Below are 10,364 nucleotides of genomic sequence, written 5' to 3'. Positions count from 1 at the left end.
GAAGGGGCAGAAAGGGAGAGAGACACTCTTAAGCAGACTCCATGCTGTCAGTGCAGAGCCCAATGTGGGGCTCAAACCCACCAACTGGGAGATCATGATCTGAGCTGGAATCAAGAGTCAAGACTCTTAAGCAACCTAGCCACCCAGGCACCCCTAATTTACCATTTTTGACAGAAACATGGTTACAGAGGACTATTTCTCTATTATAAGGGGAAACAATGCAAATACGATGGTATGAGAGCACTGACCTTTCATGGGGACATGAAAGGGAGCCACGAGGCAAAGGGGACTGAAGCGTGGGGACTGCTGCTCACCTCCCCATCACTGTCCCCATACTGAAAGTGTGGCCAGTTTCCTCAGATGTTCTGAGTTTTCAAGGGAACCTGGACTTTTATGTGTCACCTCCCTGTTTTCATACTGGGCACAAATCTCATTTTTCTCCCAAACTCCAGGAAGACCAACTCTGCAAAATGCATCAAGGACCAATTTTTCTTCCTTCCTTCCTTCCTTCCTTCCTTCCTTCCTTCCTTCCTTCCTTCTACAGAGAACTTCACAAATTTAAATGTCATCCTTACACAAGGGCCATGCAAATCTTCTCCATATTGTTTCAATTTTTGTAGAAGTGTTGTCGAAGCAAGCACTTTGGCATCCAAATCTGACTTGTGAGCTTGGAGAGTCTTACTCAGGTTTTACATGACACTGACAGGAAATGTCTCTGCCTCAGAAAATCACGGCGATTCTCGGACAGTAAGCTGATTCTATAAGCATGTTCCAAAGACTCCTATTGGGAGGGAGCACGGAGAGATTCCCAAGCCTCATCTTCCCCAAGAGCACTCAGGGAACACCCCAATCTCTCCTCCTCTGAGGACCAGCCACACAAGCACATCTTGAACCTGATTGGTTTTATTCTCAGGAAATAAAAGTGGATTAATGGACCACACTTTTCTATATTTTTGGTTTCATGATATGGAGGAAAATCGACTTCATCCCAAGAAACTGAAGAATGATTTAATAGATTTTGTTCCAAAGCCTTGCTCTGTTGAGTTGAGGATGTGGCTTTCTTGACAAACATCAGTACTAGTTAGCAAAAAGTTTAGACTTGGCCCCTGAGAATCCCAGGTTCAAAGCCTTATATCTTAATATAAACAGGCTGTGAACTTTTGACTAAAACAGGTAAAGTAATGACAAACCATGATGAAATGAAAACTAATCAGAGGAGAATAATTTTCTGAATGTTTCTGAGAAGGCCTGCTAATCCCGGAGGATGTGATCTCACCTTCCAGCCACATAGCCTCTGTCTGCACAGGAGAGCTGTAGATGCTCTGATGTCCTGGGCTGCAAGCACACCTTTGCTCTGAGTCCCAGCCACGTGGTGGGAAGGCTTGGCCAACGTCTTCCTCCCTCACAGCCACCATCTCTTTTTCTCTCCTGACCGATGAATCCCATGCTTTAGGCTCTCCTTGGTATGCTCCTGTGCAACTGTACTTTTCCTCCTCATTCACATCATCACAGAATTAAAAAAAAAAAAAGCATTTGAGGAAATTAGAACTGGCAAAAATGAAGCTGAGCAAATTTGCTGCCTCTTTCCTTCCATGTAGTCCCCACACAGCAGCCAGTGACCCAGTTAAAATTCAAAGATTCTATCACATCTCTGCTCAGAGTCTGCAGTGGTTCCCTACTTCTCTGATGAAAGTTACGGTCTTTCAAATGACTTCCAGTGTCTCTGTGATTTTCTCCCGACTTTCCCCTGACTCACATCTGTGGTCTTATCTCCTTCTGCTTTCTCTCTCCCCAGTGCATTCAGTCAGCTACACTGACTCCTTAAGCAGACCAGGCCTACCCCACCACAGGGGCTTTGCACTTGCTTCTCCTTCAGCCTGGGACCTCTTCCTCAGGTCGGCACATGCCTCAGCTACATGTCTCACTCCCTCACTTCCTTTCGATCTTTACTCAAATACTGCTTCAATTTTTTTTAAGTTTATTTATTTTGAGAGACACAGAGAAAGGATGGGTGGGGGAGGGGCAGAGAGAGAGAAGGGGAGGAAAGGGAGGGAGAGAATCACAAGCAGGATCCTCGTTGCCAGCGCTGAGCCCAATGAGGGACTTGAACTCATGAAACCCTGAGATCATGACCTGAGTGGAAATCAAGAGTCAGATGCTTAACTGACCGAGCCACCCAGGTGTCCCTCATTGTGATTTTGATTTGCATTTCCCTGATGATTAGTGATGTTTAGCACTTTTTCAGGCACTTCTAGGCCATTTGTATGTCTTCTTCAGAAAAATGTCCACTCAGGCCCTTTGCCCATTTAAAATTTTTTTTTTAATGTTTTTATTTATTTCTAGGAGAGAGGGAGAGAGAGACAGCGTGAGCAGGGGAGGGTCAGAGAGAGAGGGAGGCACAGACTCCGAAACAGGCTCCAGGCTCTGAGCTGGCAGTCAGCACAGAGCCCAACGCGGTGCTCGAATCCACGAACCGCGAGATCATGACCTAAGCGAAAGTCGGACGCTCAACCGACTAAGCCACTCAGGCGCCCCCCTTTGCCCATTTTAAATAGGATTATTTGGGGCGTTTGCTAGTGAGTTTTCATAGAAACAGGAAATGGAATGGTGTTGTGAGGGGCTGAGAGCAGGGGGAAATAGAGTTGCAGATCAAAGAATACAAACTTTTAGTTATAAAAAGAATCAGTTCTGAAGATCTAATGCAACAACATGGTGACTATAGCTAATAATATGGTTTGTATACCTGAAACTTGCTGAAAGTAGATCTTGAGAGTTCTTACACACACACAAAAGGAGTTAACTATGTAAGATGATGAGTGTGTTAATTATCTGGGTCTCGGTAATCATTCCACAATGCATATGGATATCATATCCTCACAGTGTACATTTTAAATATATACCAGGGAGCACTTGGATGGCTCAGTCGAGTAAGCCTCCAATTCTTGATTGCGGCTCAGGTCATGATCTCACAGCTCATGAATTCAAACCCTCCATCGGGCTCTGTGCTGACAACATGGAGTCTGCTTAGGATTCTCTCTTTCTGTCCCTCTCCACTTGCACTTTCTCTATCTCAAAATAAATAAATAAATTTTAATCAATCAATCAATAGAAGCATATTTGTCAACTATTCCTCAATAAAGTTGGGGGAAAAACAGTCACCTCCCTGAGGTTGCGCCTGGCCACAGTATCGAACTTCCTCAATTCAGTGTCTGCAACTCCACCTCCCCTTCCAGGCTTCTTCCTCTTGCTCTGTTAGCCCTCATCACTCATTATGTGAGGGACAGTCTGGTTTACATATTACCTTGTTTGTTAACTACTTCCCTCCCAGACTGTAACCTCCCTAAAAGCAAAGATTGTGTTCTCTTTGCTTGATGCATAGTTGACTCTCAATAAATGTTGCAATTTTTATTCCTTTAAAAATAAAAACACTGAGTGAAAATAATATTTGTGCCCTGGCAAGAAGACACTAATGGAACTGGACCCTTAGAAAGCCCTGATTCCCTGCTCTTTGCTCTGTGGAGACCTGGACAGGTCCCTTGTCGTCTCTGAGCCTCAGTGAATGAGAGAGCCATCACCTCTGTAAAATGGGCCCAATTGCACCTGCCTGTCTAATGCCCAGGATGTTTGTGAGATGCTAGTTAAAGAACATGGCCAAAAGTCCCTTTAAACACTGCCTGATGTCTCTGGGACAGAGACAGAATTGCCCCACCAAGGACCACTGCTCTATAAGGTTCTATTAGTGGTCAGAAAAATAATATTCACCACTTAAATTCTTTAACTAGTGTATTTTTCACCAAAAGTAAAAGTTGGTTTTATTTCTCTTGTTAATTTTTATTCTTATGAGAATGAACTAGACACTTGCCCTGCCCCAGGCAGCCCTGAAACTTCTTCAGGCATGCCTGTCACCACAGATGTCCTTTCCTTCATTTGGAGGGCAGTAAAAATGTTTTCAGAGTTTGTATTTCAATTCAGGTCCTCGAATGAGATCCCCAAAGTACTGGGGAATCCGTGTGAAGTTCCATAGTAGGATCTGCTAGTGAGTCATTGGGCAGAAAGCACTTCCCTTCTTTACCAGCCACCACACCCATGCCCTTTACAAAATGCTCCTGGCCCGTGGAGGACACAGTTACAAACAGGCTAATGGCTGGTGGAATGTATTTAAAGAAATCTAAGTGGCCCCTTTGGGAAGCTTGGCTTCAAAGGGGGGCACTTCTAAGGGGGTTCTTCTCATGGGTAACAACCATCCCAAATTTAACACTGATGCACTCAAATGTGCAAAGAAAACGTTACTTTTTTGTTTAAGTTTTCCTGTAGCTGTTTAAAAAAATATTTTTAATGTTTATTTATTTTTGAGAGACAGAAACAGGCAGAGTGGGAGCAGGAGAGGGGGAGAGGGAAAGGAAGACACAGAAACTGAAGCAAGATCCATCCTCCAACAGGGGGCTTGAACCCATGAACCATGAGATCATGGCCTGAGCCGAAGTCAGATGCTTAACCGACTGAACCACCCAGGTGCCCCTCCTGTGGCTGTTTTAATCTTCTACTTGAATCACATTCCGTGGGCTAGTAGATGTGGATAGAGAACAAGGTGTGTGAGGAGAGCAGGTGAAGACAGACTTGGTGAAGTCCATGTGCTTTTCCCACTTGTGTGAGCAGAGGCACTGGCTGCCCTTGTCCCAGAATCTCTTCAAGAACGTTCATACAGAGAATAGGAGCAGCCTGAAGACAGGAGCAAGACATAACGGGTTGATATCCAGTGAAGGCAGGGGGCATCTAGAACCCAGGGTTTGAGATTTTCCTCACCTACAGAATAACACGTAAGCCAGCCATGGTTGTAAGGATGATGGGAAAAGACATCACACTCCTGAGTCAGAGACAAAGGACCTTATTGCTCACGACACAACTGGCAGAATGAGCACCAGCATATCTGCATCAAATCATTCCATGTCGATGATGCCGAGGGGCTCATGTGGCTACTGCACGTGCAGTGAGTTCATATCACAGCAGAGAATCTTTTACCATATTCAATCAGCACCCCTGGCTGACTCCCGCCCCAGAAGGAAGCATTATCTTTGCCACCCTGGACAATTAAGCAAGCCTGCCCTTTGCTTTGGAGGGGACACTGCCTCTGTCTTCCGAGGCCGTTCTCTACATGAACATTCTTGAAGCAATTCTGGGACAGAGGCAGCCAGTGCCTCTGCTCACAAGAAATGGGGAAAGCACACGGACTGTTGTCTCCCAGGGTGGCATGTCGGAATGTGGTCTGTGGAAGTCCAGGAATAGGCCATGGTCACCCCAGAGCTTCTGATCTTGGTGAGAAAGGATTAAAAAATAAAAGGCTGAAGACTGTGCTCCGTGTCACTCGAAGATAAGTGTGGCCTTTTCATCTCTGGTACTGCCTCATACGTAAACAAAAACGGGCCCAAATGCAAAACATAAGCAAGACTGAGGAGTTTGGCAACCCGAACATTCCTCCACACCAGGCACGTCTTCTGTCGGAAGTCATTGGCCCCCGGCTGGCTGGGCCCGCACACACCACAATCCATCACTGACAGGCCGCTCTGGCCCCTGTCGGGCCTCTGGAGCCGCATCTGTAGGCAGAGACCAGCAATTAAGCGTTTAGATTCACATCAACATTTATAACAGCCTGGGGGACATTTTGAGTGCCCTGGAGACCAAGTAAGCTACTATCACTACAATCATAAGAAGTAAGATTACACAGAGAAAAGTTTTATAAGATATTCTGCATATGGAATTATTTTGACAAGAAATTTAGTTTGCTTTTCTTCAGGCTTCTTTGCTTGTATAAGGGTATTAATTGCTCACTAAGCCACTTAATTTGATTCAATGTCTTTATTTTTGTGAAGAAAATTGGTTTTTTCTTTTTTAAATGTTTATTTTTGAGAGAGAGAGAGCTCGCGAGTAGGGGAGGGACAGAAAGGAGGGTGGACAGAGGATCCAAAGCGGGCTTTGTGGTAACAGCAGACAGCCTGACGCGGGGCTCAAACTACAAACTGTGAGATCCTGACCTGAGCCAAATTCAGACTCTCAATCAACTGAGCCAGCTAGGCACCCCTTGAAGAAAATGGTTGATCATTTACTATAAGTTGGTCCTGACTAAGTGTGAGGATACAGAGATAATCAGGTAAGTGGCTGCTTATTTTCCCAAGGAGCTCACAGCCCTCTCAGTGATAGTGTCCTCTGTGAGGCAGAAAGTGCCAGAGGTTTGGTCAAGGCCAGTGCCTGACTCACAGACACTGGGCAATGATCTCTCTTAATCCTATCAGATCAGCGTGGGAACGATCCCCCTCATCCGTGCTCCTCACATGTACTGCCTCCTCCTTCTCAGATCCTTATTTGCTATGTCTTGCAAATGTCCACTTGGGCTGCCGAAAACTTTGAGGGCAGACTGGTCAAAAAAGTGAAAACCCAGGCTTACTTGGCATACTCAGTGCATGAAGCAAAGGTAGGGCGAGCTGCTCAAACAAACCTCTGTTTGTGATAGGTGAAGGAATTGAGAGAATGGATGGATGGATGGATGGATAGATGATGCAAAAGTGTGAATTCTTGTGAAAGGAAAAATGGAAAAAAGGAAAAATGAAATTGACACCCATAGGATGGCTGTTATAAAAAAAAAAAGGAAGGAAAGAAATATTGGTGAGGACATGGAGAAATTGGAAGCTTTGTGCATTGTGGTGGGAATGTGAAATGGCACAGCTGCTATTGAAGACAGTATGGCAGTTCTTTAAAAAATAAACGTGATTTTTTTGTGTGAGCCAGCAGCCGTATTTCTGGGTAGTGTACCCAAAAGAAGTGAAAGCAAAGACCTGAACGGACATTTGTACATCAATGTCCAAGCAGCACTGTTCACAATACCTGAAACATGGCCCCAAAATGGTGTGTGTGTATACATATAGAATATTCCATTGTGTGTATATAGACACACATACATACAATGGAATATTATTTAGCCTCCAAAAGGAAGAAACTGTGATACTAGCTACAACATGGATGAATCTTCAGGACATCACACTAAGTGGAATAACCCAGACACGAAAAAACAAATATTGTATGATTTCACTGACATGAGGTAACTAAAGCAGTCAAAGTGCTAGAGACAGAAAATGCATGGTTGCCTTGGGCTAGAGAGAGGGAGGAAGGGGGAGTTATTGTTTAACGGGTACAGAGTTTCATCATGAAAAGGTTCTGGAGATGGATGGTGGTGATGGCTATGCAGCAATGTGAATGCACTTAATGCCACCAAACTGTACACTTCAACATGGCTAAATGGTAAATTACATGTTATGTGTATTTTACCACAATAAAAAAAAGGAAAGGTAGCATATTCAGTGAGTTATCAGTTGAGAAATTGATGGCAGTTTTCACTTTTTAGCCAGATGTTTTGGCATCATCGAGACATGGCCAAAATGAAATGATGAAGGATTTGGGAATTGAAGCCAGGGCTCTAGAGTCTCAAGTGACTGTGATAATTACTGCATTTCATTTCCTGTATGTAAGGCAGATTGAGTTCAAGACCAAAAGCAATATTCCAATGGGCTGTGATTAATTGCCTCTCCTGTGTTTAAATGGACCTCCTCATGGCTTTTGCTATTGTTCTGTACAAATAATTAGGGCAGTTTCCACTGCAGAGTTCATGCTCATGCAAGTCATCGTAGAAAGCAAAAAAAAAAAAAAAAAGAGGCAATTTCTGTTCTTAATGAGAGTTCAGACTTGGAATATGTTAATCCACAGTGAGATGGTGGACACACACAGGTTGAGCTGGGAAAGGGAAGCACCAGGCCTGGAGCGTGCTCTGGCCCTACACCAGCCTGTCATTTGCTTCTACCATCTCTCTTAATGTTCTTAGTAATGCTATGACGTATGTATTATCTCTTCTTTATTTATAAATGAATCTCAGAGAGGTTAAATCACTTTTCCTGAGTCACACAGATGGTAAAGGGAAGAGTGGAAAGTTGTACTTTGCTCTGATACCAATCGTTTCATGCTTCTAAAACAGCAATAGAACGGCAATAGTATTGACAGGCAATAGGAACCTTGACTTTCCCTGAATAACTATAGTGTTATTCATTTGGTTATTTATTCACTTGGCCAACAAGTAAGCATTCTTCACTTCCTGTGTTCCAGGGATAGGCTCTGAGAATAGAGACATAGGATATTCTGGTGCTGTCTTCAGGGAAGATCAATGTTAGTGGCAGGGAGACTCAGGTAAAAGACTGTGATTTTGTGCTATTGCAGAGATATGCATGGGCAGGAGACAGTACACAGGAGGTAATGTAGCCTGGGCCACTTTGCTGCTGACATAAGAATAAGAAGGACTCAACAGACAGAAAAATGAGAAGTAGTCATTTCAATCAGAGAAGAAGAACACCAAATTCCCCATAGCACAGTTGGAGAATATATTAAAAATGAGGGTGGGGGTAAGGGGTTCAGATTTTATGCTGAGGTAGACAATGGACAGGGAGCCACCGACATTCTTAAATGAGAAAATGACAAAAGCATTAAGCTTGTGATTTAGAAAAGTCTCTCCGATAACTGCATGGAGGATGGAGATAGAGGGTGGTGGCCAGCACAGAGGCAAGGAGACTATATTAGCTTCTGAAGGCTGTCATAACAAATTACTACAAAGAGGGGGAGCTTAAAACAACAGAAATTTATTCTTTCATAGCTATGGAAGTTAGAAGTCCAACATCAAGGTGCTGACAGGCCCAAACTCCCTGTGACGACTCTAGGGAGGGTCCTGCCTATCTCTTAGCTTTTGGTGTTGCAGGCAGTGGCAATCATAGGTGTTCTTTGGCTTATAGGCACCATCACCCACGGCATTCTCCCATGCGCTGTCTCCTCTTCCTGCAAGGGCACCGGACACATTGTTTCAAGGTCCACTCTGCTCCCATGTGACCGTATCTAAACTTGATTATATCTGCAATGACTATTTCCAAATAAGGTCACATTCACAGGTATTATGGGATAGGACTTATGTGTGTATATATATAGGAGCACAGTTCAACCTACAATAGAGACTAGTTAGAGGACACTTGCAATTGCCCAGCTGAGAAAAGATGAGGCACTGAGCAGCAGCAGAGACACAGAGAAAAGGAAGGAATAGGAAGGAGAGCTGGTCAAGCCTGAGAGTGGTACAGGCTAAGGGCCACAGGGAGGTATAGAAAGAAGATTCCTGGGAAGACAAAAGTGGGTGGGGTGGGACACACAATGACTTTGCCATGAACATCAGAGGGCTGGCAGTGATGTTGATTTTTCCACTTTTTAAAACAACAGAACAAGGGGCGCCTGGGTGGCTTAGTCGGTTAAGCATCCGACTTTCACTTAGGTCATGATCTCGCGGTTCGTGGGTTCGAGCCCCGCGTCGGGCTCTGTGCTGACTGCCAGCTCAGAGCCTGGAGCCTGTTTCAGTCTGTGACTCCCTCTGTCTCTGACCCTCCCCTGCTCACGCTGTCTCTCTCTCTCTCCTAGAAATAAATAAAACATTAAAAAAAATTAAAAAAAAATAAAACAACAGAACTCTCTATTGTCTGTGAGATAAAATGCCAATATTTGGCTTGGGCAACATTTGAATCATCCAAGTCTGGCCCACACCTCTCTCTCCAGCTTCATCACTCACACCCCTGCCTTTCCCCCAGTATGTACACATGAGCAGGAACAGGCATGCACACACGCACACAGGTGCATGCACACATGCGCGCGTGCACACACACACACACACACACACACACACACTGGACGGTCATTCTCTCCTTTTGTTCACCTTGCTCCTAAAGCACATATGGGACTGTGCTCCTTCAGGCTTCAGGAGAGGTGGTGTCTTGTGCCTGCATGTGTCTGCCTGGTGTGCAGTGGGGGAGGAAAGCATGGTCTTGTCCCTGCCCAGGGTGTACCCCTACCCATTGAGCTCCATTCCTCTGCCCTCTAACCATCCTTGGGGAAAGAATTAATCCTTGCTATCCCTTACCTTCCATAGTATGCTGAGTCTAGTCTGTACCTACAGTTGTTGTGCTAATTCGTGGTCATTGTGTCTGTCTGATCCACCCTCCAGAGTAAGTACAGATGGAAAGATCAATATTTTACTCATCTTTCTATCTTCAAGGCCTCACAGGACCCATCTCAGAGTAGAAGCTCAAGAAATATTTGTTGAGAAGAGCAAACTGTACTGGCTTTTCAAGGAATGTTGCTGGAGTCTACTACAGGGAGCAAGGGCATGGACTTTGAGGTCAGGCAGACTTGCATTTGAATCCGGCTCTGACACTCAGCAGCTCTGTTAATTAGGGGAATTTTAAAAACTTCCTAAGCTTCATTTCCTTACTTGAGAATGGGGATCCCAACAGTGGGGC

At 44.6% G+C, this 10,364-nt stretch overlaps 1 non-coding gene across 1 annotated transcript; it reads right to left on the bottom strand.

Moving 5' to 3' along the window:
- Window positions 1–534: 534 nt before the first annotated feature.
- On the bottom strand, window positions 535–641 carry LOC144245485 (U6 spliceosomal RNA). Its single transcript, XR_013339266.1, has one exon. It is a non-coding gene; the product is annotated as a U6 spliceosomal RNA (small nuclear RNA).
- Window positions 642–10,364: the final 9,723 nt, after the last annotated feature.

The sequence above is a fragment of the Crocuta crocuta genome, unplaced genomic scaffold (assembly GCF_008692635.1).
Source record: "Crocuta crocuta isolate KB4526 unplaced genomic scaffold, BGI_CrCroc_1.0 scaffold170, whole genome shotgun sequence".
Taxonomy (NCBI): domain Eukaryota; kingdom Metazoa; phylum Chordata; class Mammalia; order Carnivora; family Hyaenidae; genus Crocuta; species Crocuta crocuta.
This window is presented reverse-complemented; position numbering and strand designations above follow the sequence as displayed.